Source organism: Trachurus trachurus, assembly GCF_905171665.1.
Source record: "Trachurus trachurus genome assembly, chromosome: 14".
NCBI classification, from domain to species: domain Eukaryota; kingdom Metazoa; phylum Chordata; class Actinopteri; order Carangiformes; family Carangidae; genus Trachurus; species Trachurus trachurus.
The window spans coordinates 24,690,589-24,708,289 of NC_139903.1; the positions used below are offsets into that span (position 1 = coordinate 24,690,589).

Below are 17,701 nucleotides of genomic sequence, written 5' to 3' on the forward strand. Positions count from 1 at the left end.
AGCAGGCATAAAAATGGCCCCCTCCGCTCCCCTCAGATAGACACACAACCACGCAAGCACACACAACACCGGCTCTGATTAATACACTGCTCAGTCTCTGTCATCTCAGATAGCATCAGCCAGGAGGAGGACACCGTGGATACCATGGATACCAGGATACCGGGATACCAGGATACCGTTGGCCACTTTTAAAGTCGAGAGCAAATGCTCTCTCTTAATGGCTAATGCACCATAATTACTTGTGAAAGTACAGCCTTCATACCGCTGTGCCTCACACACACATACACACTCATCACATCCATCAAATGAACACAAGCGTACCCACTCAGCATACTACACTATCCAGGAAAGGGTAGTCATAGCAACCAACAAGCCACTGTAGGAGAAACACCATTGAGGTTATTAAATCAGATGGAGAAGAAACAGGCAGCAGCTCATGGGAGCCGATCAGACGAGCCCAAATAAAGAGACTGGACGGAGCGATCTGTCTGTACGAGTCGACTGTCGTCTTTGTACAAGCAGAGAGAAGGAAACTAATGGATCAAATTAGGTAAAGTCAGTGTGTTTTACAATGAACTGAGAAGCAGAGAGCTGCCCCCTGCTTCCCGAGGTCTGAGGAGAACAGGAGGAGAACAGGAGGAGGACAGGAGCTGTCGGTATTGGTGGGGGACGGACGGGGCCCAGAGTCGATGTGTGTGTTCGATGAAGGGTTTTTAAAAACCATCACACAGAAGAGCTGCTCTGAGTGGGCCTGCAAATCTATTCAATAGCACTGTCTGTGCACTTAATGAGATGATCATGTTTCTTTCATTGCATAATTGTGCTGTGATTGCAGCTGTACTAAAAAAAAAAAAAAAAGCACAAAACGAAATGAGTTTTTGTTTTACATCAGTGTTGATTTTTGTAATTCACTGCAGTCTGTGTAACAGTGGAACAGGCTGCTGGCTCCAGCGTTAACAAACCTACAGTACACAACTGAGAAAACAGCTGTTGATGATAAAGAACATGAGATGGGGCTGAAAGCTCCAGAAAAGGCTACAGTAGCAATAATTTTGAAATATGTCACATCCTTTATCTTACACATGAACGGTCTTTAATGAATGAACAATTAAATGCACCCGTGCTAAATCCAAAACACCTTTGCTGGTCTGGTATGACCGTTAGCATTGAAATGAAAAACTACAATATTTCTGATTCATGTCACTGACTGAGTCTTTTCCACTCATGTTACTGTTGAAAGTTTGTTTATGTTCCACTAACATCACCTAACTTAAAAAGAGTGCATTTCCAACCTCCTGTTATACTTTTATATTCAAATAGTCAATGTGTGTTTAAAAAAATAAAAGTAAAACCAGAAAAAAAGTTGATGTCTTGATGAAAATGAAATCTGACAAAGTGGATGTGATTTAGTGGATGAAGTAGCTAATTAAAGTGTCACTCAAGCTCCCATCCCACTGAAGAGGGCAAAAGTAGGAGCAGATGAAAACTTCAAATGTGTGGAACGACGAGATGAGTCGTCCTCAAATTAAATGGTAAAGCAAACAAATGCCATCGTGTTTTCAACATGGTTTTCTACTGTCTGAGCTTTGACTGCCACTCTTTTAACTGTGCCATCTCATTGCACCCTCTTCGCCTGCATGCATTTAAAGCACCAGAATGGGAGAATTAACAGAAGTGGCTGTTTATCTTAATGCACTCAAATCCCAAGATGTTCATGATGGCAGAAGATTAGAAGCTGTATTTTCTTTCTTTCTTAGAAAATCAGCTACACTTAACACTATTTTTGGGTGGAAATATGATCATGGCCTCCATTAAAGGAGTTATTTGTAATCTTTTCTCTGTCGCCAACCATAGACTGTAGTTGCCAACATGGTTTGTTTCCCAGAATGCCTTTCACAAGAGCTTTGGCCATTGTTGTGTTTACAAGACAAGAGGTTATAGCACTGTGTCTTCAGGGCAGACTTAAAGCAACGGTGAGCCGCAACGAGAAAGTGACCAGGGTTAGCCTGTTAGCATGCTAAAACAAGTAGAAGAAAAGGCAATCGAGTCAAGAGTGGTGTGTTACTTCAGGCCACTACAGAGAGCTCTTCACATATTTGATGCTAAACTCGCTAAGTAAGCAGCTTTTATAGCTAACGCTAGCTGTGTAGCAATAGCAAAACATTTTTCCCCTAAAATTTTATTTGTCATTACAGGTGGCAGGCTATCATGAATGAAAAGGAAATGCAATTATATTGCTTCGCAAGTCCATTTACGGTGCGTGCCCCTAAATTTTCTGCTTGCACTCCTAAATTTCTAAGTTAGGGGCCACTGTGATCCTAGTAGAAGTTAGTCTGGAGCCCTGTCACCCCAAACACAAAGCACATGCAGAGGGTTTGCTCTCTCTGATGTCGACACGTACATATATATAATATACAACATGGACATACAATGCAACATTAGCTGCAGCTCTCATTATCACCGGTGGTATTTATTACATTCCTGGCCCATTGACAGGCTTTAAAGATTAAAGGTTGGGCCTTGTAAGCCGCGGCTCCTTCTCCTCTTGTTAGTTTCACTAAAGTCACCTTGCGATTGATTAGATTTTAGACTTAGGGCCTCGGTGTGTTAAAACAACACCCATTCAAGTGTACAGTCTCCATGCTCTTCTCATCCCCCTGCCGCTCATCAGACACACTAACTGCCTCTCATTTCTCACTCTCATCCTGCCCCTTCCTCTCTTCCCTCTCCCTCTCTCTCTCTCTCTCTCTCGGTGAAGTGAATTGATCCACTGCACTCTGCGAATGCATTAGCACAGATTAGAGGACCCCTGAACGAGGCACGGAATAAAAGAGGGAAGAATTAATTCATCCTACATCGAATTTTTTTTCCCGCCCCGCTCCTCCGAGGTTCCCAATTATAAAGCTCGCTCGGGACCGCCGTGTCCTACAACATCTATACAACCTGTCAGTCTGAGGATGCTCCGTGCAACCCGGCAACGCGGGCTGAAGGGGAGACGGCGCTGATAGTCTTTGTAGAAACTCGCTCGCAGATACACACACATGGCAAACTCGAAACAGGGAAAACACACATATCCGCAGGGCATACCTACACATGTATGGCACCGGTATAATCTGCTCCCTCTGCTTACACTTCCACCACCCGTGCACAGAGCATCACAGCAAGATGAGTAGGGTGATGCAAACAACGGCAACAAATTGAGTCTCGTGACCAACAATACTGAGAAATAGAAGGGGGGTGGGTTGACGATTGCAGGATACGCAATGGGAGAAAAAGAACGTGCCCAGATCATTATTATCTCTCCTCCGCCAGATGCAGCATCTGGAAAGGCAACTAAAAACCTTGTGTTGATGCTGCCAGAAGCTTCCTGGACCCAGAACGTGAGAGAAGAGGGCAGGGTGGTCAAACACAAGAGAGAGAAAATATTCTCCAAAATAAAACATCCATATAAATACATGCTTTCCATTTTAATGCGACTTCCATAAACATGATTGATGCGGCCCATTATTTGCTTGAGCGGGGCTTTTAATTGATGTATAAATAAACACGCTGCATAACTGGCAATAAGGTTGATGGTGAACAGCCCGAGCGCACACTCCAGCGCACTCGAGCGCCGCCATCATCGGACAAAAGACGACTAATTAGTTTTTACGAGGGAACATGAATCTTTTGCATAAATACTCGTGACCTTTGATCCCTCCCTCGCCTCGCCCCGTCGTATCCTGTTGGGAAAGCATTCACAAAGGGTCGAGTAATCGCATCAGTGAGCACGCATGAGAGGCCCTTTAAGGCCCCGACATATACCCTGGTGGGTAAAGGACACGCACACATGAACAGGGACTCGTATTGCGCCACACGCCTCGGCACCGAGGGGCTTGGCAGTAACACCCCGTCTCCTCTGAGGCGATGCGAGCGCTGACCTCACTGTCTTCTTGGCAACCGGGTTGAAGACGGTTTGTTTTGGCAGCATTATGACAATTACTGCTCCCCAAGAGTACCACTTATGTCTGCATGTTCATGAAAGACAGAAGAAAAAAAATAAGCAGGCTGTCGTCAAGCAGTAGCGGAAGGAGCGACAACCTCTTTCCCCGCGATCGATGTTCTGGAGGGGTTTATGAACATTTGACACTTGAGGCTGGATTTTGTTTGTGCTTTTGCATACAGTATGAATGTGAGTCTGCATGTTATTTGCCAACTGTATAGAGAATATGCACTTGTGTTAGATTGGAAATGAAAAATAAAAAAGATTGCATAACACCAAAATATAATATTCTCCTTGTGTTGTGAGCAGAAGGAAATCTATTTCTTCCTTCAGTTGCACGCTCACTTCCTACATTTACCCCTGACACAGTTAAAGGGATAGTTCAACATTTTGGCAAATGGCCCATTGCCATAATCCCTATAGTCTTAGGAGTAGGTTAGTTACCTTTAATTGTCGGTGCAAGCTATTTTTAGAACAGCGGAGCAGAGCCGCAAGCTGCTCAGAGCTACGCTACGGGGGCTATTGGGATTTCTTGGTTTCCCTCATCAAATACACAATCCAACAACTCCAAAACGCTCTGGTGGACAAGTTGTGACCTGCACATTCACCACACTATGAGATAATAATGGAACGTTGTGAGACGGAGTTGTTTCAGAGGTAAATTCATGCGAAACCGCTGTTGCGCATTCCTGTCGGGGCAGTTTTTCACAAGTTATCCACAAGAGCGTTTGAGTTGAAACCAAGAAATCCCATTAGCCTTAGTACTGTAGCTCTGAGCAGCTCGCGGCTCTGCTCCACCGTTCTAAAAACAACTTGCACCGACAATTAAAGGTAACAAACCTACTCCTAAAACTATAGGGATTATGGCAATGGGCCATTTGCCAAAATGTTGAACTATCCCTTTAACAGTCTAAAAGGCATCTTCCACTTAGCACTGATGATTAATGTCATATTCTGGGGTATCAATGAGTTTGAGTGAAGTCCAGCTCGGTGTTACCTTTCCTCTCTGCTCCCCCACTATTTCTAATTCTGTCCTGACCAGCTTTGCAGTGCTGCTCATTCAGACCCCTGAAGGAAGCTGGCACTTGGCTTGGCATCGCTCGAGATGTGTCAGGGGAGGTGGGAATTTGAGGAGGGTGAGTCGGGGGGGTGGGGGGTTGGGGGGGTCCAGTGCCAGGACCGTCTTCCCACCACAAAGGGCTTATATGAGCAGGCACCTCGACCAGCCAAAACCAGCTCTCATAAGAGGCTGGAAAAACAAACACTCCCTCTGTCCATCTGAACCTTTCTCAGCAGCCACGCTGCTCAGAGGCAGCCCCGAGCTCCTCCAAGGCAATTCACTTAAGACGTGTCGGACAGTTGGAAAAGCACAGGTGTCCGGAAGAGTCTTTGTACTGAAGCAAAAAAAAAAGAGGGTAATTTGTCACTTCTTTGAAAAATGATCCGCAGAGCAGTTCTAAAAATGATCCATGTGAGTTTTATAATCTGCCCCCTCAAGCTGTGGTCAAACCTGCAATAACTAATGTCTTGGACAATTGGAGACAGCAGAAACAAGCTTTGGACAAGTTGAAATAGTAACTACACATCCTTGCTGAAGACACATCTCCAAGATTTGCATCATTTTTTGGGGTTTCTACCATCTCCTGAGAGAAATCTGTGTCTCTTTAGCCGCTACATGCTCAACTGTTGAAGACTGATCAAAGGTTTAACAGAGCACTATTGATTTTAGCCAGTGTTATGTTTGGTTACAGTAAACCACTTCGGTTCGGTTGGGAAAGCGTTGGCAGGAGACCATATGTAAACCGCTGTCCTCTGCTCCAAAGAGGTTTTCTAGGACCATAAAGCCACTTCTGCCCTTGTTTCTGTCACTTGTCAGGAAACATGTCAACACCGGTCACTTTCATGGTTCAAACATACAGGCAGTGCTGTCATTTTCCTGGTGAAGTAAATCTCTGCTCTCCTGTAGTGCTGTAAAAAAGTGGAGCAATCCACTGTCAGAGACGAGCGTTCAGTTCCCTCGAGTGTGCTCCTGCTAAAAATATAGCTTGCAGACTCATTTTCGCAAATACGAGTGTTTACTTTGCTCCAGAAAGTCTGGTGTGTTCACTAGGTAACTTGTCATGTTACATAAACATTGTTAAAACTCAGATGCCTTTTAAAAGTTATTCTTTTGAGGGTTCGTGTAGCCTAGTGTGACAACCCTAACCCATGTGAAAGAATAAAAATGCTCAGCCGAGAACAAAACAAATCACAAAAATATTCGGTGAATATAAAGTCTGACTCAGGTCTTGTGTGAAACGCATTGCTAATAACATTAAAAATAGCTCTGTTCCTTTCAAGTGTCAGAATAAGCCTTGGCTGTGAGCCAGCGTGCACAATAACCTCATGATGCAGGAATCCATCTTTCCAGGCTCCCAGCTATTTGCTCGTTGCCGAACCACAGTCGGCTCAGGACCAATCAGCTTCCAGAGAGGGAAGAACAGGCAGCTACGAGGCGTCTCAGATGTGACGAAAGTGAGGAGCAACTGTTTGTTACCAACACTGGCAGCTCCACAGAGGTTAGTGCAGACGCTGCTGCAGAGGATTTCTACACTGACAGGAGAATGAGAATTACAGTTATTTTTGATAGAAACAATATTTTTTGCTATTTTCCCATGAGAGTGGATGCAGGATGCAGGGCCGGCCAGGTGGCTCAGCTGGCAGAGTGTGCACCACATGGGCATCGTCCTGTGCTTCCTGTGCTTCTCTGACTTTCCGGTATCTTTCTTTTTTTTTTTTAGTATATATATTTTTTTATTGTCTTTAATCGATAGCACGGTTGAGAGAGAGACAGGAAATGGGGAGGCAGAGAGGGAGAATGACAAGCCGGAAAGGGCGGCCCGATGCGGGATTTGAACCAGGGCCGCCTGCAGTGAGGACTGTAGACTCAACATGGGGTGGCAGCTCTACCGAGTGAGCTAAACGCCGCCCGTTCCGGTCTGTTTCTTAATGTAGAATCATAATAAATCCAAAAAATGATTAAGGTGATGTGGATTTTGATTGGTTGAAGTAGACAGACTGTTCATCCAATCACCTGCCAAGTATGATTTGAAAGCACCTGCACCTTTTTTCCCCCAGACAGTTACCAAATTAAGCCTTCCCAAGTGGGTTGGTCTAACAAAACATCTGGCATGTCACGTTATGAAACTGAAGCAGCTAAATGAAATTCAACCATTATTAATTAATTCATCAATTAATCATCTACACCTGTGCTTTTCCAGCTGTGGCTTGACTGAAAAAAAGACTTCTTCTTTTTTTCCACCACAGTGAAACATTAGCTACCTCTTGATGAGACCAGATGATGATGGTGGTTTCACCATAAGGAAAAAAAATCTTGGAGGAAAAAAAAAGTACATAATCCTTTTAATTAAACTTCTGGTTTTAATCGCTTTAGTTTGAATTTCAGAGGTGTTTTCTGAAAAGGCGTGACATTAATTAGGACTATTATTATTTAATTGAAAACGATCTCTCACAGACCCACCACAGCCCATTATGTGGTGCTGTGATGGCACATCAAATGAGCCATTATGCCGGCTGATTACTATGACTGACTGTTGAATATTGGATGACGACCAAGGCCAAAGCTGGCAAAATGAGGCACCTGTTGCTCATTAGAGCCGTCAGAGATGACAGGTCAGAGAGGAGAGAGCCTGGTCAATAGCCGCCTCCTCTGCCTCTGCACATTCAATTGAGCCTTTGGTGCTAGCATCATCAATATGCAACTTCAAAGCCTTTGGGAGTGCGCTGGAGAGGTGCAGAGATGTGTGTGTGTTTATTTGGTCACAGTATATGTGTGTGTGTGTGTGGCTCATTACTCATTTGTGTCCCCTGAGTGAGCCGCGGCCATTCAGTCCCTTTGTGTGTAGAGTGAAAGAGGAGACGAGAGGCCCATCTAGACATGAGATCACAGATTATACACTTAACGCTTCGCCAAGAGGGCTCATCGGAGCACAGGAGAGCAAAACTGAAGGAGAGTGAGGGTAAAAAAAGGGAAGTAGAGAGGGGAGACGAAAGTGGAGAAAAACAAACAAAAAAAAGAGAGAATGAATGGTGTGAACTGCGGTGGAAAGCGGGGCCGGACGGAGGAGAGGGAGCGGCGACGAGAAGGAGCGGACGCGCGGAGAGATGGAGCGAGGAGGAAAATGAGGGGCGAGACAGCGGCTGAATGCTATTGTGCTTTATTATGGGGACGGCAGAGCGGTTTTTATTGCCCACAGCCTTTAGTGCTCCGATGATGACCATAGCAAATCTCTACAGAGATATGGATTACATTGGGGCTAAACTGGCCACAAAACACTCAATAATCCACGCGCTGTTTTCTGCATGACCTCATTTTTGGTAAACAGCATTGATAAGAGCTGCAGTTAATTTTATCACTGGCTCCATATTCATATTCAAGATAAACTTCTTCTAATCCGGGTTGTGCAAGGCTTTAGGCCGAGGATCTACAGTACGTGACCTCACTGGCTTTAAAAAACAAGCGTGATGAAAAACAATGTGGCTGTATCTCTTATGATAATGATTCATTAACGAACAGATAAGTTGATCCACAGATTAATCAACAATGATTTTAATAATCAAATAATACTTGGTCATGTAAACCTGCCAAATACTTGCTGGCTCCAGCTTCTTATTTCATTACATCATACTAATCTGAATATCTGACTGATGTTCACACACAAAAGCTGTTTGACCATGTCGTGTTGGGCTTTTCAGCGTTTCAACTGCTTCTCTTTGTTTTGTACGACTGTTAATTTGATATATTAAAACTACATGATTAATTGAAATAATCCCCTCCTAAAAATCATTAGATAAATGGATAATAAGAAAATATAATTAGCTGGAGCTGCAGGGTAGCAACTGTGGAAAATTGTTGTGATTAAGTGTGATAGAAAGTGTGACAGTGGTGGAGAGGAACTGGGATGAGGAGATGAAATGGAAAAGGGCAGTGTACGTGTTCCTGTCTCAGGCTCTGTGATGGCGATCAACAATGACATGTTGACGGACTGTCGCCCACAGACACACAGGGAGGGAGGGGAGGGAGGAGGGAGGAGGGAGCCCCCTGGACTGCATTTCCCATGGGCCTCCTCTGTACCAGTGTCGGCACAGATGGCAGATGGGACGAGATGCAGCCCCCCACTCATGAAGCCCTATTCAGAGCGACAACATCACAATCACACAGTCAGCACACAAACACACAGATGCACAAGTCAGCAAAAATAATCATAATCATCCACCACGAGTGTGTGTAATTTCTAAGAGCTGTTGAAGCATGAAGTGTTGGGCTTTTACTTTAAGATTTTACTGGAAGAAAGGAAGTGAGTGAAGTGAAGTACACTGCAGAAATCACAGCAGAGCAGTTTTAGGAAAGGATGCAGATAGAACTGGTTTCAACACACACACACACACACACACTGCAAAAATACACCAGCGATTACGTAAATCCACACTAGGGAATATAAGGGTGGTTTAGGCCAGCACAAGCAAGCAAAGCTGTTTTTTTGTGTTTACGTACATGTATGCATGTAGCCTATAGGTGTAGGTTTGTGTGTGTGTGTGTGTGTGTGTGTGTGTGTGTGTGTGTGTGTGTGTGTGTGTGTGTGTGTGTGTGTGTGTGTGTGTGTGTGTGTGTGTGTGTGTGTGTGTATGTGTGTGTGTGCATGGTATAGGTGAGTGCCAGTAGAAAATGTCTAAAAATGTCAGAACCAGGTAAAGCATGTTTGATGTGAACAGCAGGTGCTTCTCACTGCCATAAAATTTGCAAAAGGATGGAGAGAGTAGCACTTCCAGCATATGCAGAGTTATGGCTGGATCCATACCGCATGCAGTGCACGGTGCATTATGGCTGGGCGGTGAATCAATTAGAATAAATTATAAATAATATGCAGGGCTCAAAAAATTTAAATGTGAATAATGGAATCTAGATTCTTCTGTGTGGCGCAACGTAGGTGAATGTGTCCCTGTCCATCCTGTGAACTTCATATGATCACCATAGGCTAAAGTGATAGAGGAACTTGTCTTGGGTCTGACAGAAACTCAAAGAAATATCAAAGTGATGTGAGTCAACAAAGTCTGACAATAATGAAGCTATTGGACATACAATATACCTACTGTAAGTGCACATTTGTTTATGCACAGTTAACTATATTGCTTGCTTGGTATTTATGAGGCAGCAGCAGCAGCAGCGTGTCTCTACTGATGATGTCAGTCCATCACCTTGGCTTTAAATTGAAATAACGAAACAACTAGGCCTACTTACTACAACAATGGTATTTACAGCCAGTCATAGCTTGTTCACCTTTCACCATCAACAGAGTTAAAGGTGTTCGGATCTGGCCGTTTGTCCTGATTGTCCCGTCTCCTTCCATGAGTAAGGAAACAAATTTGATCGGACCTGAGCGGGCGGGATATTCAATGTTTGTGGCGGGACACAGTGTTTTGAAAGAATTTGATTGGATGTTGTTCAGCTCGGTATGCGTGTGTTTAGCTGACGAAGCTAACTGTTAGCTAGTAGGCTAGCTACGTTATAGCTTGCTAACTTAGCTAGTATTTTTTCTCAGAAGTTTACAGTAGGCCTATATCACAACGACGGTAATTGACGGCTGACAGATCCTGATATCACTGGCTGATGAATCGTGAGCAACGTGAAGCATTTATTTGCACGCCTGCATTATCCAATGCGAAAAATAATTACCCCACTTTCACCCCAGATTTACTCAAAAATTTAATTTTCTGAACACCTTCAGGCTCAGGTTAGGCTCTCTGACTTTCATTTCTGTTTATTAATAAAATCCCACATCAGACTCTGCTACACCTTATGTTTAATGCTAATTAACACATGGAAAGTGAACAAAAAATGACTCATCAGCAACTACATGTTAGCATCCTGAAATGTTAGTATGCTGACATTAGCATTTAGCTCAAAGCTCGCAGTTGGTTTTGTGAGAAACAAAAATAACCCAAAATACTACAATACCATTGAGACCATGAGCATCACCACGGCTTAGGCTGCACTAGAGCCATAAGTGTGAGAAAAAGTTAACGTTTCCTGGGAAACCAACAGATCTCACATCCAACCCCTCCCAGTGATTGGACTGGGACTATCGCATCTCCTTTTATCTCCCCACTAAACCTCCTCAACCATCAGAAGGCAAAAAAAAAAACCAAGAGAGGTTCGAACACATAAACAGTGTGTATTTTTCTTTTCCTGCGTATGTACACACATTTCATTTTTCCCTACAGGAGCGTGCAGTTCATTACATACTGGTATGTCAGCCATACACAGCAGCTCTATGGAGCAAACCCACTGCCCTCTTGGATATAAACACTGCTCTCATCCCTCTCACACATAAGTCATCCAATCAGAAAGCCCATTCAGAGAACCTTGGAAAATAACAGAGACAGAAGATATATAAGGGAAAAAAAAAAAAAAAAACACATTCGTATATGTGTGTGTGTGTGTACGTGTGTGTAAAAACCCATCAAATCTTCAAAGAGATGAAATCATACTTGCAGTTGGCAACCAGAAACGTCTTCCTGTTCCTTCTCATACATTTTATGTATGAACCATAACACACTGAATGAAGAATTAGCTACTCCGTCCTTGAGTCATTTCAGGGCTTAATTTGGCACATGCAAAAAGCCATGTATGCATAAACATCGTGTCCTATGGGCAAAGAAGAGTTGTGCCAATCAGCTAGTCAGAGCCTGTGAAGGGCGCTGCTCAGCTAAGGTGAGAAATTCTAATCAACCAACTGCGACCTCCAATTTAGCAAATAAGTGCATGTGCTGCCGTTTCAATAGATTTGAAATAGAGACATTTGTGTAATCGGTGCCAGAAGCTGTACCCTGGGCACATTTTCCACAAAAATAACCATGAATGTGCGTCTGTACATACATCAAAGAAAAAGCAAAGCTATTGAGCATTCCCATGTATTGGCTTGTCAGTTTTTATTAACGCTGCCAGAAACCCAAAAGGGGAGAGTTGGATGAAACGCGAGTGAGAGAGGGCGAGATAAGACTGTAATACCTGCTGAGATGTGTCTTTATAAAAGCCTTTACTCTCCAGTTCACTGCAGACCAGCTCATTGGTTCATTGTGCCTCTAGTCCCGCCCCCGTCATCTGACTCAAACCTTGTCAAGAGCCGGCTTTAAAAGACACCGTAAACACACATAGAAGCAAATGCACACCAGGTACCCACACACTCTTGACAAAGTCAGCCAAAACACACACACACACACACACACACACAGTGTTCAAAAGGAAAAATCCTTTTTTAAGCACTGCTAAAAGTCTTGTAGGTCTTAAGTCGCACACTCGCACAGTGATGCACATGAATGACAGCCTGAGTACACACAGAAAGAGAAAGGAGTGAAGGTAGAAGAAGAGAGCTGCAGCGATACAGTGAGTCTACCCAAAATAATCCAATAATAATGAGGCACACTTTCATTAGCATATAAGAGCTGCTTGGAAAAAAAAAAGAAAAGATATCTGTTTGTTGAAGCGGGAGGCTGAGGCGCTTTAAAAAGAGCAAAGAAGAAGAAAAAAAATGGAGGAATGCTGCGGCGAATGGGATCAAGAGAGGGAAGGACGGTAAGAGAGTGAGGTCAGACATCAGAAAGGAAATGTGCAGCAACAGAGATGCTGTGACACCTAAATAAAGCGAGACAGACAAACACAGCCGACTCTTTTCAGCACAACGCAGCTAAAGCTCTCTCTGCTGACACATGCAACAGAAATCCTTCACCGAGCGCTGAAAAGTCACTGACAGGCGGCTGAAACTGGAACTGGACTAATTGCCGTATTAATGCCCTCAATATTTTTTTTCAGGGACTAAAAGTCTGTGACAGCAAAAAAAAACCTGACATGAAATTCAAAGCTTTGAGAGCGCCATAGCAAAACACAACGGCACTGTTCACAGCTGATATTCTCCGAAAAAGAAAAAAAAAAAAAATCCAGGTCAGAAACACACACACACACACACTGCAGCAGGGATTGAGGATTGCAGCCAAGTGACCACAACTCTGACTTCATCCAACTGCAGTTTAAAATGTCTGCCACCTGATTGGCCAAAGAGGCTTAGTAACGGATCTAGCAATAAGCCTCGTCACATGCTATTGGGCAACAAACAAAAAAATATTTTTTTCCCCCTTTTTTTTTGTCTTTGAGAAAACCACACATCATGTTCCCTCTCTCTCTCTCACACACACACTGATTCAAATAACTTTCCCAATTCACCAAACAACAGTAGAGCAACAGAACATGTTACGGTGATTTTAAAATTGCATCACGATGGATAGTTCGAGTAGAAATACGTGAATAAAGAGGCCGTCAAATATATAAAAGAAAATAACAGACATAATTTGTTGCTTTTAGAGAAAACACGACAGTCTGTTACAGGCTCTCTAGAGAACTCACGACCATGTACTGCTCATCAACGAAGGTTTGGCTTTGTACTTTAGTAATTCTACCTTCACCGTGAAGGTTATTTTGCCCTGGATATCTAAAAAAAACATCTTAACAGAAGGACTGAGAGGCTGTGAGTCATCACACCACTGATTAAATTCTGATGGCGATCTGAATACGTAATATCTGCCATTAAAAGCCATTTACTTCCATGTTTGTTTGTTTTTACCATGACTCAAAACACAAGGGAGTTCGTTAGAGATGTGAATGTAAATTCAGGGTACCGTATATTCCCTGCATATAACATTTTAGCATTTAAATTTAGTGACAGAAAGTATGTGTTTGAGACTAACAGTGTTGGGGGAATTGCTTAGAAACATGCCTCAAGGCTGAAATACTAATCCACTGCACTTTCTCATGAATAAATTTACATCTGTCTTCATACAACATAACACCAACTCAAGATATAGCCTTTAAACATTAGGGTTTTCTGCAGCACATCCACAGTGTCATCTGGTGTTAGATGGGCTCATCCCATGAAAAGAAGAAAGCAAGTGGGGGAATAAACAGGCCTACAGAACAGTCAACATGTAAAGCAGCAGCATTATCAAACCAAGTCAGCATTAGCGGTGTTTGCCGAGCGTAAAGGACGGAACCTTCATGACCAATTTGAGTCAAAAATGGAAAAAGCAAAAGAGCCGTTTGGAAATATTTTGCATACTAGGGAAGGTAAAATGTCAGTAATACTACAGTATGAGCAAACAATGCTACAAAGTGGTGACAACAAAGTCAAGTAGCACAACGAACCATGTCAAGCATCCTAAAGACAACCTGGTCTTTTTTCTTTTCTTTTTTTTCCTGGTTGCTACTGTATATTTTTGTTATTTTGTTATACACAGCTTAGAAACACTGTCTTTATTGATCTTGATAACTGTTTCTATTTTTTTTTTAAACAATGCTTTTTAATATTAACCAGAGTATCGGTATCAAATTTCCAATCCCAGTGTTGTGACAGCCGTACTCGCTATCTTCGACACCTGCAGCTGAACGCATCAATCACTGAGCAAGCGCAGATCCAGCCTCAACATCTGCAGGGTTCAGAGGAAGAGGTTTAAAATAAATGCTAGAGAGGGAACAGCCACACTAGCCTCTATCAGGGAGAGAAGGCCCGAGCCCTCCAGAATAGATACAGTATGTGTACCTGGGATGAACTATGGTTTAATAGAGAAGTTACACAGGCAACTTCTATCGCCAGGGGACAAAGAGGTCTGGAGGGGGGGAATGGGGACGGAGAGAACATCTGAACAGTCACAGTACAAAGGGAAAAAGACGACCAGAAGCAGGGAGGAAAAATAGCATCAATGAAAGTTGGTGATTGAGGGGGGACGATTGAAAGGACGGAGACATTCTATTGAAATCTACTAGAGACAGCGAGCAGAAAGAAAGCATGAGTTGAACAGTGAGATGTAGGAGTAGGATGTTGTCTTTCAGTTTTTTTTTTCCTCCTCTTTGCCCTCTTCTACACGGTTCTGTCGGGGACAAGAGGCAGCTCAATTTTCCTCTCCTTTCATTGTTCCCCTTAAGGCAGGCGGTAACGAGGGCATCCTCGTGTGCTATGTCACGGGAGCCGGGGAAGGAAGGACTCGAGGCTGAGATAAGGTGCTTTAACAAGGCCTTCGCACCTGTTCCCCCGACTCGACTCAAAAGCGCTCATCTCAAAGAAGCTGACAGGAAGTGAAGTCCTACAGGGCATCCTGCATGTTGCTTACACCTTAGTGGGATTATCAGAGACAGAAATACAGGCAGGAGAGCAGAGTGGAGAGTTACAAGTCACTATGAACTGAACTCCTCATTCTTACTGTGCAGCTGACAAGGTGTGATTGACCAGAGCAGCTCGGCTCTGCTATATAAATCTCCTGTGTAGTGGCTATAGTCTTTTCACTATGTACATCCAAGTGTGTGTGTCAGAGTCAGGGTCGGACAGCAACAAGGTACATCTTAAATATTATTTTATTCCAGTATCTCTACTTTCCCAGAGTATTATCCACTGCACTTGAAAGATAAATACTGCACTTTTCATTCCACTACAGTTGTATGAAGTACTCTTACTTTGAAGTAGAGCTTTCAGTCAGCAGAATGAAATGTTCTTTTATTTTGAAAGCGATAGACCATACTGTATGCTGCGTTGCTCGCCAGTTAAAAAAAACAATCACAGCCAACTCCTCCGCTGTCAGTCACGTCTGAACCTCTCAGTGTCCTAATGATGCTCTGTTAGATAAGGATGAGGCAGACGATTCTTCACCACGGACCACGATCCCATCTCAAGGCTGTGTTTGAAGGTTTGGAAATAAAGATATCTTTCATTTCAAGTGTTTGTTGCTTACTGCAGAAATCCATCACTGCTGGCATAAAAGAACTCCAATAACTGCAACGGATACAACCGATTTCGGTTAGTTAGGAGCATATCCACGGATGTTTACTTCACCAGCTCTACAGTCAGTCACTCATGAAGCCATTTCAGGGACATTTGGTTCTGTAAATGTGGAATATAATAATGTATTGGCTTCAGACTGAGATAAATAAAATGATGATTACTTTTTCGTTACTTTATATCTTGGTAAAATGCCTGAAACAGTCCAACACAAGTATAAATACTTATTAAAGATACTTCTGGCGAGTAGTAGGACATCTATAAGCAGAAAATAGTTGCAAGCCTGAACCAGTGGAGCGGGATGGAGAAAGTAATGTATTTTATGGAGAGACTTACTTTTGTTTCAAGGTATAATATGTAGGAATTACCCCCATCTAGCGGTGTGGTTGCATATCGGAACGTATTCTTGCTGTTGCATTCACGTGAAATCGGGCAGACGTCAGACAGACAACAGACTCTGCATGTAACAGGATAAACAAGCGTCTATGTAAACAAGTGGTCCGCCAGCACGAGGCAAAACAATACAGGCGTGACAATATGTTGTCATGGTGATGTCGTATTGTTTACCTGACCCACGGTTTACCGTCTTTCTCTCGTCGAGTAAAACGACATCCGGTTGGTTTTGGTTTGGTTTGGCCGTCTGCCTGACTGCACCTGAATGCAACATCAGTGTCTCCGTCCTTCCTCACACTACACAGTGGTGACGATTTTAACAGGCGCTACCTCGAAAACGGCAGCCGAGGTTCGGTGCGCCCCCCCCCCTTGTATATTTGTAACGACTTGTAACAACTCATTCTAAGGTACAAGAAAGCTTTCATTTGTATGCGGGTGTGATTCGACTTCAGTGAAATATGTATTTAAAGCAATATTTGATTTTTGCTAATAAAAAGCCAAAGAAGTTACATACTGGAGCTTTAAAGACTTGAGTTGGAGAAATGTACTTTGAATAGTATGACATTATACCATGATGTATGTGGGAAATTTTATTGTGATTTTAACTGTAACGCCCATGATGACCTCGTGTTCATTGTTAGTCAATTTCATGTAAATGAATAAAAAAAAATTTAAAAGTAAAAAATGCACGGGTAAAAAAAAAAAAAAGGGTTAAATGCACGTTTGAACACTTCAGTAACTCCACACCACACTCACTCAAGTAAAAACCTGACTCACCGACTTTCACTTTGTTTTTTGTTGTAATATTTGACCAGAGAGACCTACATTTTCAGCGAGGTAAGGAGGTTGTGATCTCTGCCCACCTCTGCTCAGTGTGTGTGTGTGTGAGATGCAGCAGGTGCAGACGAGCTGATGTTAAGTTCAAAGGTCAGCAGATAAAACCCTGCAGACCTGACTCAGACCTGGCTGGTGGCAACTCAGGATCGCTAATCTGTTTGTTTGGTTTGTTTGAGTCTATGCGCTGCAGCAGATAGGATGTGTGCATGCATGTGTGTAAGCGCACACGCACACACACACACAAACACATAACCGTGTATGTGTTCACCATCCGGTGAAACAATGGAGAGTACTGTTCCGCTGAGCCACAGCTGATGGAGGATAAGAGGGGCAGCAAGCAGCTCCAATGAGTCTCAGTAATCCATCATCATAAGACAGGATCGGGAATGACTCACACATGCACATGCACACACACACACACACAAAGTAGTGCTTGGAAGGGCTAGTGGTGCTTGATGTAGTGTGTTATGGTGCAAAAAGACCACACATGGTGCACACACACACACACACAAGACAATCAGAGGTCAAGACAGACTAATAGAGGAGGTAACACGAGACCAAACTTTGCTCTCAATGTTATTTACGTTTCTCATGAGAGATCCAAAGAGCGAGG

At 43.2% G+C, this 17,701-nt stretch overlaps 1 protein-coding gene across 3 annotated transcripts in view; it reads right to left on the reverse strand.

The window, feature by feature from the left end:
• nbeaa (neurobeachin a) overlaps positions 1 to 17,701 on the reverse strand; it is a gene marked incomplete at both ends in the record, with an annotated part of 101,510 nt that overhangs the window by 69,645 nt on the left and 14,164 nt on the right. The window lies entirely within an intron of this gene.